The following is a 15112-nucleotide window of genomic DNA, read 5'->3' on the forward strand; positions in this document are numbered from 1 at the left end:
ATTTACTTTATGCAAATGTACAGGCATAAGGGCACTCCCAACACCTCGTATATAATTTACCTCATTAGTGTCAGACTCTTCATTAAACTTTAACACACTGTCTAACATCAGTGATTGAGAAGCTCCAGTATCCCGAAGGATTTTTATTGGCACTGGAATAGATCCTTCTTTCAAGGATACAAACACTTATAATTATAAAATGATCATATCCCTTCTTAACTTGGTTAGACTAACAAAACTTCATTTGTGTTTATCAAACCCTGTGAATTTACAGGTGTTTCAGTATGTTGCACACAAGCATCTGGGACTGCTTCCTTTCTTCATTCAGAAACAATTTGCTATTACATGATCAGGTTTCTTACAATAATTACAAATGGGACCATACTGTCTTTCCTACATAGGTTTTCCTTCCTCCTTACCTTTCTCATTAACTTCTGTTTAATTTCTGATTTACCTTGAGTCTGTGTTATTTTTCCTTTTAAAAGTTCTGCCCTGAGGAAACTTATTCTTATGGATTAAAGCATACTCATCAGCTAATTTAGCAGAGTCCTGCAATGTAGCAGTGTCTCTCTTATTTAAGTAGGTCTTTATTTCAACAGGAATGCTCCTTTTAAATTTCTCCATTAAAATCAGCTCTTTCAATTTATTATAGCCCCATTTACATTTTTAGAGGAAACCCATCTCTCAAAACACACAGCTTTATCGTAGGCAAATTCCACATACGTTTTCTCCACAGATTTCTTCAAATTTCTGAATCTTTCTCTATATGCATCCGAAACTAACTCATACGCCTTCAATATGTGCAGTTTCACAGTATCATAATCAAGTGCTTGCTCAGCAGTTAAAGCTGTATAAACCTGTTGTGCATTTCCCTTAATTACACTCTGTAACACTGACCATTTCTCTGTCGGCCACTCTGAAATCAGAGCTATACTTTCAAAGTGTTGAAAATATTTCTCTACTTCTGTCTCTCAAAAAGGAGGGACCAATTTAATTTCCTGACTAACAAGCGTTTTTCTAGAACCAGGAGACTGATTGTCGGACCTTAATTCTGAAATCACAAATTCAAATGCCCTCTTTTTATTTTCAGCTTCTAACCTACAATGCTCCAAGTCTGCTTTACTTTGTTCTAACTTCATTTGTTGGATTGTAACTGCATCTCTAGAGTACTTATTGGAAACATGTCTAAAATCGACTCAATCACCCTAATCTGCATAGTGTAATGCAATTTTTCTCTGAATTACAGGCTTTGTTGTAGTTCTCGAAATACCTTTAAGTTCCAACCTACTAGCAATCGCAGATACATCACTCTTTTTTGCTTTCACTAATAACTCCACGTCTGCCAATGCCAGGAAATCATCAATATTCATTGCTGCCAAATACCATTCAAGCCAATCAAACAAAAGAATCGGGTATTCCCCTTTTCCAAAATACTGATCGAAAATTAGACAAGCATTTTAAACTCAAATGGTTCATCCCACGAGCCCCCAATTGTTACAAATCAGCAACAATGAATATATAATTGAGGCAGGTTTTTTATAACAAATAAAACATTTATTAAACACTGCTAAAAAAAAACCAACAGTAAACAAATGACTAACTTAACTGAAGTTGACTGCTATACAACAGCTCGAACAGTTCTTAAAGCAGGAAATGCAAAATCAGTTCTTTAAAGTAGTATTGAAAAAAAAAGTCCAAAATGATTTAGTCAGGAGAAACTTTCCTTGGAGTAATTAAATCCTCTTTCATGACGTTACTGCTGATCCCAGCTGAAGTATGCTTTGCTGAGGGATTTACTGTTGAAGGAAATAAAACGGCTTAAAGGCACTGACCTTTCCTTGGTGAAGCTCTGCATCCAACTCTTCTGCTTTCAGAAATGCAGCAGTTAACTTGGACACAAGTTACTAATTCCTTGCACGATGATTAAATAAGGTCAAACCTGCTTTACAGCCGACACCAACTTTCCTTGATTCTTCCCGAACTTCAATAAATCTTCACTCTGACTGGATTGAACTGGCAGTATTGTAGCAAAACTGCCAGCAATAACCTTTGAGACTTAAGGCAGAAAGTAAAACCCCACTTTAAAACAAAACTGTGTCATAGCATCAAATACACAGCAAAATAGAGTCACTGGCGATTTCAACCATGAACTGCCCTGCATCACAGGGAGGGGTTCTCCTTCTATACCCTGTTGAAAAAAACTTTCACATGACCTCTCACTGGCGGGAAAATTACGTCACTCCACCATCACAAGACCATTACATCATGCCCCGCATAGCCTCAATTACATCATGGTCATGTGACAGGCACAAGATACCCACGGGTACTTGACAGTCCTCCCAAACCTTGCGGCACCGATCGATATGGGCCTGAGAAGACGGCACCGCAATCTCTTCTTGAGCGGGGAACAGCGGGGATTGGAACCAATAGATCATTCAAAAGGAGATCTTCCGGTGGCAGTACTAACCAGAGAGTTGTGGGCGTACTCTACCCACGCGAGGTGGTCAGTCCAGGTAGATGGGTTGTTGGTTGTTATTCAATGCAGTGCCGCCTCCAAATCCTGGCTGACCCGTTCCGTTTCCCCATTCGTTTGTGGATGGAAGCCGGATGACAGGCTAACAGAGGCACCCAGGGCTTGACTGAAGAGACGAATTGGGTACCCCGATCGGAAATGATGTCCGCAGGAATTCCGTGGAGGCGGAAGACATGACGGACGAGAAGGTCTGCGGTCTCCTGAGCAGAAGGGAGATTAGGGAGGGCTACAAAGTGCGCCGTCTTGCAGAACCGGTCTACCACAGTGAGTACGGTGGTGTTTCCATGTGAACGGGGTAGACCGGTGACGAAATCTAGGGCTATGTGCGACCAAGGACAGGTAAGGGACGAAGTAATCCAGGTGGTGGAAGGTTTTTCCGCGGGCAAATAACGGAACATGCAGAGACATGGGAACAGGTATCCGCCTCCATGGAAGGTCACCAAAAGTGTCTTTTCAGGAGAGACAGTGTCCGATCACCCCCGGGGTGGCAGGCAAACTGAGATGTTTGCCCCCACTGGAGAACCTGAGACCCGACGGAATCGGGCGCAAAAAGGCTATCGGCGGGTCCGTTGCCGGGGTCTGGGTCATCCCCTTGGGCCTCTTTTACTCTGGACTCGATCTCCCAAGTGACGCCTGCCACCACACAGGATGGTGGGAGGATGGTCTCAGGGCTGGAAGTGGCCTCCTTTGAATTGTATTGGTGGGAGAGCGCATCAGGTTTCCCGTTCACAGTAAGTGAGAGAAAACTTGAATCGACCAAAAAGTAATTCCCAACGGGCCTGACGGGAGTTCAAACGTTTGGCAGTCTGAATATATCCGATGTGTTTATGATCAATCCAAACAATAAACGGGTGTTCCGTCTCCTCCAGCCAGCGCCTCCTTCCTTCCAACGCCAGTTTGACTGTCTGTAGCTCCCAATTCCTCACGTCGTAATTCCGTTCGGCGGGGGACAGCCGGCCAGAAAAGAAGGCACAGGGATGGGGCGCCGCCACCGAAACCGTAATCCCTGATAAAGCGGCGATAGAAGTTTGCAAAACCAAAAAACTGCTGAAGTTGCTTGCGGGTCGTGGGTCCGAGCCATTCTTCCGCCGCCCGGATCTGCCCTCACTTGCCCGCTCTCGATGATGTAGCCCAGGAAACTGACCAAGGAGACGTGGAATTCACACTTCTCTGCCTTCACGAATAATTTGTTCTTCCACAGTCTCTGTAGGACTAGACGGACATGATGAATGTGTTTCTGTAGGCTGCTGGAAAATATTAAGATGTCATCTAGATAGACAAGCACAAAGCGGTTAATAAAGTCCATCAGCACGTCATTGATTAGGGTTTGAAAAATGGCGGGGGGTTGGAGAGGCCAAACGGCATGACCAAGTATGCCAAGTGGCCTAATGGTGTATTAAATGTTGTCTTACACTCGTCTCACTCCCTTATCCTAACTACATGGTAGGTGCTAAGAAGGTCCAGCTTTGCGAAGATGGTGGCTCTGTGAAGTGGTTCAAATGCCAAGTTAATGAGGGGGCAGTGGGTACTTGTTTTTAATCGTTATGTTGTTAAGACCTCGGTAATTGATACAGGGACGAAGCGACCCATCCTTTTTCTCTACAAAGAAGAAACCGGATCCCACCAGAGAGGAAGTGTGTCAAATAATGCCTAATGTATTTCTCCATGGCTTCTCTCTCAGGTCGGGACAAGTTATACAGATAACTGGTGGGTAAGTTGGCCCCATGGAGAAGGTCGATAGCGCAATCATACGGGCGGTGTGCAGGCAGGGAAAGGGCCCGATGTTTGCTGGATATTTTTCCCACGTTATGGTATTCTGCGGGAACTCTGGACAAGTCGAGGGTTTCCAAGACAGGCAAGGTCGCTGTAGCCTCCCTAGAGGATAGAGCCGACTGCAGACAGGTGGCATGACAAAATGGGCTCCAGCTGGCTATCCTCCCAGTCGACCAGCCGATGTGGGGGTTGTGGTGGTTCAACCAGGGGTATCCCAGAACTATAGGGGCTTGAGGAGAATGGATGAGATTAAATCGTACCTGCTCTCGATGGTTATCGGACAGAATCAAGGTCAGGGGTGGCATACAGTGGGTGACCCGAGCCAGAAGTTTTCCGTCCAGAGCCTGGGCTTCCAGAGGGGTACTTAACAGTTCCCGAGGAATTACAACCCGGGAGGCTATGTCTTCTTCCGACAGATTTCCCTCGGCCCCGGAATCCACCAAGGCAAATAGGGACAGGGACTGTTCGTGATAGTTCACGGTAGCCTGGATCTGCATCTGGGTGTGGGAGACTGAAGGGAGTGTCGACTGGCTCACCAGGATACCCCTTTCTACTGATGAGCCCTCCCTTTTGGAGGAAGAGGACAGGTATCACGGAAGTGTCCAGGCTGGCCGCAGTAGTAACAATCGCCAGCTCTCTGTCTCCGGAGTCGTTCAGCAGGGGAAAGACGGTTCCGTCCCAGCTGCATCGGCTCTTCCCCCAGGGTAGTGGAAGAGGTCGGAGCAGGAGCGGCCGGGGATGGGATGCTGGCCGAATATGGTAAGCTGGGCCGTGGGATGACCCGTGGAGCAGGGTGACCAGTCTTTTGCATCAAAAGCTCTCGAAGTCGATTATCTAGTATGGTGGATAGAGAGACCAAAGAGTCCAGGCTGTCCTCGTCATCCCTCGCTGCCCATTCATCTTTTTTCTTGTCTGAGAGACCCTGACAAAACACTTCCTTGTCATTCCATCCGGATTCGTCCTCTAATGTTCGGAACTCTCTGGCGCATTCTGCAATGCTTTGCGAACCCTGACAGAGTTAGCAGGTGCTTAGCGGCGTCCTTACCGCAAATGGGCTGTTCAAAAACCTTCCTCATTTCGGAGACGGAGGAACAGACCTCTGGCCGGTTGATCCAGATCGCGGTGGCCCATGCTGAGGCATCCCCTTGTAACAGCCCCATGATATACGCAATTGTTGACCTATCCGAGATGTACGTACATGGCTGTTGCCCAAAAAACAGAGCATTGTAGTAAGAAAGCTTCACATTTCCCTCGGTCCCCAGCCTAGGGAACCTGTTCGGGTACGTACGGCTCTTGAGGTAATTGTGTTGCCGACCCAAGGGGCATAGCCATCCCAGAGGGTGAGGTTTGGTCAGACTGGGTTCTTGGAAGGAACGGAGTAAGGGGAGTGGATACCCAGTCAGCCTGCTCACTGACTTCCTTTACATCCTCGGACAGGGCACGAAGATCTTTCATGACTTCTGAGCAGTTCATCATGTGTGCCAGGTAGGGAGCCCTGGCTGATGAGGGCTTGTTGTACGGGGTCCGTGTCCACTGGTTTCACTCTTGGCCAGTTCGTTCTGTTGCATGGGAGTGACAGTCGCGAACGTAGAACAGGTATCATATAACCATAGAACAATTACAGCACGGAAACAGGCCATCTCGGCCCTTCTAGTCCGTGCTGAACGCTTACTGTCACCCAGTCCCACCGACCTGCACTCAGCCCATAACCCTCCATTCCTTTCCTGTCCATATACCTATACAATTTTACTTTAAATGACAATACCGAACCTGCCTCTACCACTTCTACTGGAAGCTCGTTCCACACAGCTACCACTCTCTTAGTAAAGAAATTCCCCCTGGTGTTACCCGTAAATTTTTGCCCCCTAACTCTCAACTCATGTCCACTTGAGTGAATATCCCCTACTCTCAATGGAAAAAGCCTATCCACGTCAACTCGATCTATCCCCCACAATTTTAAATACCTCCATCAAGTCCCCCCTTAGCCTTCTACGCTCCAAAGAATAAAGACCTAACCTGAAAACACCGGGAAATCTGCAAATGCTGGAAATTCAAATAACGCACACAAAATGCTGGTGGAACACAGCAGGCCAGGCAGCATCTATAGGAAGAAGCACTGTCGGCATTTCGAGCTGAGACCCTTCGTCAGGACTTGTTCAACTAACTTGTTCAAACTTTCCCTATAACTCAGGTGCTGAAACCCAGATAACGTTCTAGTAAATCTCCTCTGTACTCTCTCTATTTTCTTGACATCTTTCCTATAATTTGGTGACAGAACTGTACACAATACTCCAAATTTGGCCTTACTATCCTTCTTCTTAGTGAATGCTGAAGAAAAGTAATTGTTCAAAATCTCCCCCATCTCTTTCGGCTCCACACATAGCTGTCCACTCTGATTCTCTAAGGGACCAATTGTATCCCTCACTGTCCTTTTGCTATTAGTATAACTGCAGAAACCCTTCGGATTTATTTTCACCTTACTTGCCAAAGCAACCTCATATCTTTTAGCTTTTCTAATTTCTTTCTTAAGATTCTTCTTACATTCTTTATCTTCCTTGAGCACCTCATTTACTCCATGCTGCCTATATTTATTGTAGATATCTCTCTTTTTGCAAACCAAGTTTCCAATATCCCTTGAAAACCATGGCTCTCTCTCAAACTTTTAACCTTTTCTTTCAACCTAACAGGAACATAAAGATTCTGTACCCTCAAAATTTCACCTTTAAATGACCTCTATTTCTCTATTACATCCTTCCCATAAAACAAGTTGTCCCAATCCACTCCTTCTAAATTCTTCCACATCTCTTCAAAGTTAGCCTTTCTCCAATCAAAAATCTCAACCCTAGGTCCAGTCCTATCTTTCTCCATAATTATGTTGAAAATAATGGCATTGAGATCACTGGACCCAAAGTGCTCCCCAACACATACATCTGTCACCCGACCTATCTCATTCCCTAACAGGAGATCCAACACTGCCCCTTCTCTAGTTGGTACCTCTATGTATTGCTGCAAAAAACTATCCTCCACGCATTTTTCAAACTCCAAACCATTCAGTCTTTTTACAGTATGGGCTTCCCAGACTATGTGTAGAAAATTAAAATATCCCACAATCATAGCCCTGTGCTTATTACGAGTATCTGCTATTTCCTTACAAATTTGCTCTCCAATTCTTGCTCCCCATTAGGTGGTCTATAATACACCCCTATAAGTGTTTCTACACCTTTCCCATTCCTCAATTCCACCCAAGTAGTCTCCCTGGACAAGCCCTCTAATCTATCCTGCCAGAAGACCGTTGTAATATTTTCTCTGACAAGCAATGAATCTTGTCCCTCCGATCCCATCACACCTGAAGCAACGAAATCCAGGAATATTTAGTTGCCAATCACACCTCTCTGGCAACCATGCTTCACTAATAGCTACAACATCATATTTCCAGGTATCAATCCATGCTCTAAGCTCATCCACCTTTCTTACAATGCTCCTAGCATTAAAATAAATACATTTAAGAAATTCTTCACCTCTTACTCTGTTTATCACTAATGGTGCAAACAACTTTACTATCTTTTTTCTTCCTTCTCCCATATATCTGTTCCTACACTCTGGTTCCCCTCCCCCCTCGTATCTACTGTAGTTTAAATCCACTGGAGCCTCTCTAGCAAACCTACCTGCAAGAATATTTGTCCCCCTCCAGTTCAGATTTAAACCATCCCACCTTCCCTGGAAAACTGCCCAATTATCTATAAATCTGAAGCCCTCCCTCCTGAACCATGTCTTCAGCCACTTGTTGATCTGAGCTCTCTTACTAGCTCTATAACTACCTGCACGTAGCACTGGTAGCAATCCGGAGTTTGCTATCCTGGAGGTCATGACCTTTAGCTTGGCACCTAACTCCCTAAACGCACCTTTCAGGACCTCCTCACTCTTCCTAGCTATGTCATTGGTCCCTACATGGACCACGACATCTGGCTGCTCACCCTCCATCTTGAGAATACTGAGAATTCAATCCGAGATATTGCAGACCCTGGCACCAGGGAGGCAACAGACCATCCGGGATTCTCAATCCCTTCCACAGAACATCTTATCTATCCCCCTAACTATCAAATCTGTTATTACTACTACTCTCCTCTTTTCCCTCCTTCCCTTCTGAGCTGAGGGTCCAGTCTCAGTGCCAGAGACGCAACCACTGCAACTTGTCCCTGGTAGGGCATCCCCATCAACAGTATCCAAAATAATAAACTTATTATTGGTGGGAACAGCCACAGGTGTGCTCTGCTCATTCTGTCTATTCCCCTTCCCTCTCCTGAGAGTCACCCAGCTACCTGTCTCCTGACTCTTAGTGGTGACTACCTCCCTGAAACTCCTGTCTATTTCTGCCTCCACCTCCCGAATGATTGGAAGTTCGTCCAGCTCCAGCTTCAGTTCCCTAACTCAGTTTGTCAGGAGCTGCAGCTGGATGCACCTTCTGTAGGTGTAGTCATCAGGGACAGCTGTGCTCGCCCTGACTTCCCACATACTGCAAACGGAGCACTCAACTGCCCTAACTGCTGCCTCCATTACCTACTCCTAAGCTAATCAGATCAACTAAAGGAGCTTACCCGGCCTTACCTGAATGGGAGCAAGATCGTCCTCAGCCTCTACTCGCCAAAGCCTCCCGAGACAAAGCCTTCCTACTTTGTTTCCTGTTACCACATCGCCCACTACTACATCACCCACTCTGTTAATCTGCTCACTTTTTAAATTTTCCTGCTGCCTCACGGGCTGATTTTCATGCACTTGCGCAGTCGTGCCCATTCAAACTGCTGAAGAAATGACCAGGAGAGTCTTTACATGGAGACAAGGTTTACACAGATTATCCAGGGAATGGTACGAAGCTTAGAACTGACAGTCCTAAGGAACCAGAAAACGAGGTTTACTCTCTCTGCAGACAAACATGAACTGGCAGCCCATTGCTGTGACTCCAGGGTTCTTATCCTGCATTCACTGATGAGAACCAGGTGTGTTGTAATTAATGGAACTGGGAACAATTGGAAATCAGACGAGGGGATTATGGCCCAATCAAGGAGATAATAGCAAGATGGGGGATTGCCAGATGGGACCGTGACACAGGGAGGCGTTGGCCGCGGAGTTTATCCAACCCTTAACTTCCCCTGAAAGGCTGGCTTTTGCTTTGTCATCAAGAAGGACGGCAGCCTGAGACCCTGTATTGATTACCGGGATCTTAACAAGATTACCCTTAAAAACTTGGCCTTTTCTCGTTGGAGCAATGGAGGATGAGAGGTGACCTGATAGAGGTGTATAAGATGATGAGAAGCATTGACTTGTGTGTAATCAGAGGCTTTTTCCCAGGGCTGAAATGGCTGCCACAAGAGGACACACATTTAAGGTGCTGGGGAGTAGGTACAGAGGAGATATCAAGGGTGAGTTTTTTACTCAGAGAGTGGTGAGTGCATGGAATGGGCTGCCGGCAATAGTGGTGGAGACGGATACGATAGGGTCTTTTAAGAGACTTTCGGATAGGTACATGGAGCTTAGAAAAATAGAGGGCTATGGGTAAGCCTAGTAATTTCTAAGGTAGGGACATGTTTGGCACAACTTTGTGGGCCGAAGACAATAGACAAAAGACAGTAGGTGCAGGAGTGGGCCATTCGGCCCTTCTAGCCAGCACCGCCATTCACTGTGATCATGGCTGATCATACACAATCAGTACCCCGTTACTGCCCTCTCCCCATATCCCTTGACCCTGCTATCTATAAGAGCTCTATCTAACTCTCTCCTGAAAGCATCCAGAGACTTGGCCTCCACTGCCTTCTGGGGCAGAGCATTCCACATATCCACCACTCTCTGGGTGAAAAAGTTTTTCCGCATCTCTGTTCTAAATGGCCTACCCCTTATTCTTAAACTGTGGCCTCTAGTTCTGGACTCACCCATCATGCTTCCTGCCTCCAGCATGTCCAATCCCTTAATAATCTTATATGTTTCAATCAGATCCCCTCTCATCCTTCTAAATTCAAGTGTATACAAGCCCAGTCACTCCAATCTTTCAACATATGACAGTCCCGCCATTCCGGGAATTAACCTTGTAAACCTATGCTGCACTCCCTCAATAGCAAGAATGTCCTTCCTCAAATTTGGAGACCAAAACTGCACACAATACTCCAGGTGGGGTCTCACAAGGGCCCTGTACAGCTGCAGAAGGACCTCTTTACTCCTATGCTCAGTTCCTCTTGTTATAAAGGCCAGCATGCCATGAGCTTTCTTCACTGCCTGCTGTACCTGCATGCTTGCTTTCATTGACTGATGTACAAGAACACCTAGATCTCATTGTACTTCCCCTTTTCCTAACCTGACTCCATTTAGATAGTAATCTGCCTTCCTGTTCTTGCCACCAAAGTGGATAACCTCACATTTATCCACATTAAACTGCATCTGCCATACATTTGCCCACTCACCTAGCCTATCCAAGTCACCCTGCATTCTTATAACATCCTCCTGACATTTCACACTGCCACCCAGCTTTGTGTCATTGGCAAATTTGCTAATGTTACTTTTAATCCCTTCATCTAAATCATTAATGTATATTGTGAACAGCTTCGGTCCCAGCACCGAACCTTGTGGTACGCCACCGGTCACAGCCTGCCATTCCAAAAGGGACCCGTTAATCAATACTCTTTGTTTTCTGTCAGCCAGCCAATTTTCAATCCATGTCAATACTCTGCCCCCAATACCATGTGCCCTAATTTTGCCCACTAATCTCCTATGTGCCTGTATTGTAGGCCTGTATTGTACTGTAGGTTTTCTATGTTTCTAAATCATTACCACTTACCATTAATTAACTTGGCTTTTGATTCACTGCAAGGAGCCAAGATTTTCACTAAATTCGACCTCTGGAATGCATATAATTTAATTCAGATTCATCAGAATGATGAATAGAAGATGGTATCCAGCACTCCCACCAGGCATTATGAATACCTAGAAGAACATCTGCAGTTGCTGGAAATAAAAATAGCACACAAAATGCAGGAGGAACTCAACAAGCCAGGCAGCATCAATAGAAAAAAGTAAATGGTCGACGTTTCAGGCCGAGACCTTTCATCAAGTCATGTTTACTCTTTTCCACAGATTCTGCCTGGTCTTCTGAGTTCCTCCAGCTACTACTACTACTACGTCGACTCAGGCCTAGGGGGCCAGTGTTGGGCACAATGATGGACTCTCCAGTCTTCCCTCTCCCTCAACAGTGTGTTCAGTTCATCTACATTAGCCACACCGCTATCTTCTAGGAGCGCGTTGACCATAATCTTTGGAGGGCGCCCAGGGTTCATCCTCCCATGCTTGGGCTCCCATGTGATGACTAGGCTGACAGGTAGCTCAGGGTGGTGTAGACAGTGCCCCGCTAGTTGCAGTCTTCTCACCTCGATTTTAGTAGTGAGTATCGGTAGGTCATCATAGAGCTCGACATTTGTCATGTGCTATTGCCAACTCACGTCAAGAGCCATCCGGAGCAATCGTGTATAGCAACCATCTATTGACTTTCACATGGTCTTGGTGAGTGTCCACGTCTCGCATCCGTATGTGAGAATGGACTCTATGACTGCTATGAAGATCCTCTTTTTGAGCCCTCTGGTCAGGTTCAACCTCCAGATTTCCTTCATGTCATTCATAGCCCTCCACGCCAGCACTTTCCGTATCTTTATGTCCTTCTCCAAACTCATCAATCTTGACCTGAGGTACTTGAAGTCTAAGACTTCCTTAATGATATCATTCGTTATGGTCATGAGAGTACCTTCGTCGCAGTTGAACACCATGTATTCTGTCTTTTTAGTGTTTAGGTGAAATCCAACTTTACTGTGCTCAATTTCCACTTTTTTCAGTAGCTGCTGTGCTTCCTCAATCTGGTCAGAGCTATACAATCGGTATACAATGGTCAGAAAGCAGGACTATGTCATCTGCAAAATCAAGATCTGTGAGCTTAACTGGTCTGAACCTTTTGGTTTGTCCTGGTTTTATGGTAAAACCAAGCTTGTCATGATCTTTGGTAGCTTGATGTAGAGCGTAATCAATGACGATTATAAAGATGCAGGGTGCCAGAGTGTCTCCTTGCAGCACACCAGCTAGGAGCTGGAACACTGCTGTTTCTCTATCTGGTGATACAACTTTCGCCGTGGTCTCAGTATAGCTGGACTCTATTGCTCTCAGTAGTTGGTCTGGCACTCCTCAAGCTTTCAGGATCTTCAGCATTTTACCTCGGTGAATGGAGTCAAAAGCTTTGTGAAGATCAATTAAAGTAAGCACGGCTGGGAGGTTGTTCTTCTTGACTTCCTCGTTGATTCTATGAAGAGCAAGTATTTGCATTACTGTTGTGCACTTCTGCCGAAAACCATTCTGATTGAATCTTAGCTCAGGGTCAATAGTGGTGCAAATCCTCTTCAAGATCATCTGATTGTATAGCTTTGCTAAGATGCAGGTCAAGCTGATATTGCGGTAGTTATCTGTCTTCGTGAGGGATCCAGACTTGGGGACGGGAATAATGTTTGAGAGTGACCACTGTTCTGGTTTGTCACCTTTCATCAGTGCCATATTGCATATGTCCAGCAAGATGTTGTCCAGGTCGCAGTTCTTCAGGACATCTGGTGGTATCCCATCTCCTGCCCTGTTTGAGTGCATATTTGGACTTTCAGTTCTTCAATGGTGAATGGGCCATCATCAATGTCAACTTGCGTTAGTATCGTGGGTATGTCCTCTTCTTCTGTGATCATTGAAGGGCTTCCCAACAGGTTCTTGAAGTGGGTAACCCATGTCCTGACATGGTCTTCTGTTGTTTTACCACTTATTTGACCTGATGGGGACTTTTTCCGTCTGCTAATCTCGCTGACTAGCCGCCATGCTTCTCCACGCTGCTTATCTTCATTAGCAGCCTCCACCTCTCTAATCCTCTCAGCTGGTTCCTCTTCCTTCAGTCGGTCATAGGTGGCAAAGAAATTCTCCTTTGCTGTCTTGAACTTGTCTCTTAGCTCTTCTGTTTTACTCCATCTAAGTTCGACATGACAAGCATTGACCACACTTCTTGCTGCGATGACGTCAGGATGTTTCGAGATCCGGCTCTTTTTGATTTGCTTCACAGTAGGCAGACTCTTTGTTGCATCTGTGTGTGTGTCTATGAGCCATTGATAGCAGTCGGTGGCAGTTTCTTCCTCCTCCCTCTCCAGGGGGCCAAAGCGATTTCTCACTTCCACAGTGTACTGGGCTTGAAGAATAGGTTGTGAGGAGAATGCTTTCCAGTCTATCTTCTCCTTGGGACCTGTGGCTTTGGGTTACTGCAGGCTCAGTCTCACTTGCATTGACACTACTTTGTGGTCAGAACTGATCGAGTTGAAGGTGCTGTGGGCTTCTGTGTTGATCACACAATTAAGCCATTTTGTTCTTACAAAGATGTAGTTGAGTTGTTTCCTGTTGAGGGAGGCTCTGTTTTCGTATGTCCGCCGTTTACCAGCTCGCTTCTTGAATTGTGTGTTGGCGGCAATGAGACTGTATTCCTGGATGAAATCAACTAGGTATTGTCCATTTCTGTTGGTAAAGTCGTGGTATGAGAATGGAACATCTTCTAGTCTGACCTGGGCATTAAAATCGCCGAGCACAGCCAGGAAGTTATGTGCCAGTGTTGAAGTGACAGCTTCGTGAAGTTTACTGTAAAAGGTCTCCACCTCCTTCTCCTCGCTGCAGTCGTGCGGGGAGTAACAGACGATGACAGAGGTCGCCGGGTTTCCGTTGAATTCTGCAGTAAGGATTCCGTCACTGACTGAGACTATGCCCCTCAGTGCCTTCTTCACTTTGAGGTTCAACACCAGCCCTACTCCGCCTTGTGCTGACATCGTCGTCAGCTCTCTCCATGCGGACGAGGTGATGAAGTGCATCCCCTCTACCTCTGTGAACCTTATCTCTTTGTCTGGGTGTACATAATGATGTTCTTGGATCCCCAGGATGGAGAACTCGTAGCTGCTTGCCTGTGATGCCAGCTCTGTGCATCGAGGCAAGAGGCGGATGGTGTTTGCGTTGAAGGTTGAGATGATCGTTTTTACAGCGCAAAAGAGGTGCAGTTCGCTCAGCTCCCTTATCGGACTCCACCCTCCCCGGGGTGGTTTGAGGTTGTGTCTTCATACTGCTTGTCTGGGCCAAGGTCTTGCCACTCCGCAGAGTTCCTGAGCACTCCCGGCTCTGGAAGTATAGGGTTTGCTGGGTTGTCTGTCATAATGCCTTAAAAGGCGCAAAACGAAAGACTGTGTGGTGCAGCACTCCTCACACATGCAGTAGGCGACCATTGAGTCAGAAGGAGTTCATCCGCCCTTTGACAGGTTTTGTTTTCAGTCCTGCTGGGTGCCTACACACCCTCCTCCCTAGTTAACCGAAGTGCACCGGGGGATGTGCTGGTTGAGAGGCTGACAACCCGACCGGAGACAGGTAGTTCTGGGCTACGTGGTACCAGTAGCAAGGCAAGGCCTTGACCTGACCTGTTCCTCCAGCACTCTGAGTGTATTACTATTATTATGAATACATTTGGGCTTGTTGATGCCCCAGCAGTTTCTCATGCATCTGTAATGCCCTGGTTCATTTTTTTTTTACTGTTTCGCTGTTCTGGATTTCATTTGTGCTGTCGGATGCAAGCCACTTGTTTGGGTTGAAGGCAAGAGACAGGAGAATTGTGTGCCACCCCATTAGGATGGCCTGATTAAGAGGAGGTTTCTCTGGTGAGGGACACTAGAGATGGGCTTGGGGCTTGTGTTAAGGAGATGAAGAGAGATGATACTGGAGGGA

The sequence above is a fragment of the Hemitrygon akajei genome, chromosome 4, assembly GCF_048418815.1.
Source record: "Hemitrygon akajei chromosome 4, sHemAka1.3, whole genome shotgun sequence".
NCBI classification, from domain to species: Eukaryota; Metazoa; Chordata; class Chondrichthyes; order Myliobatiformes; family Dasyatidae; genus Hemitrygon; species Hemitrygon akajei.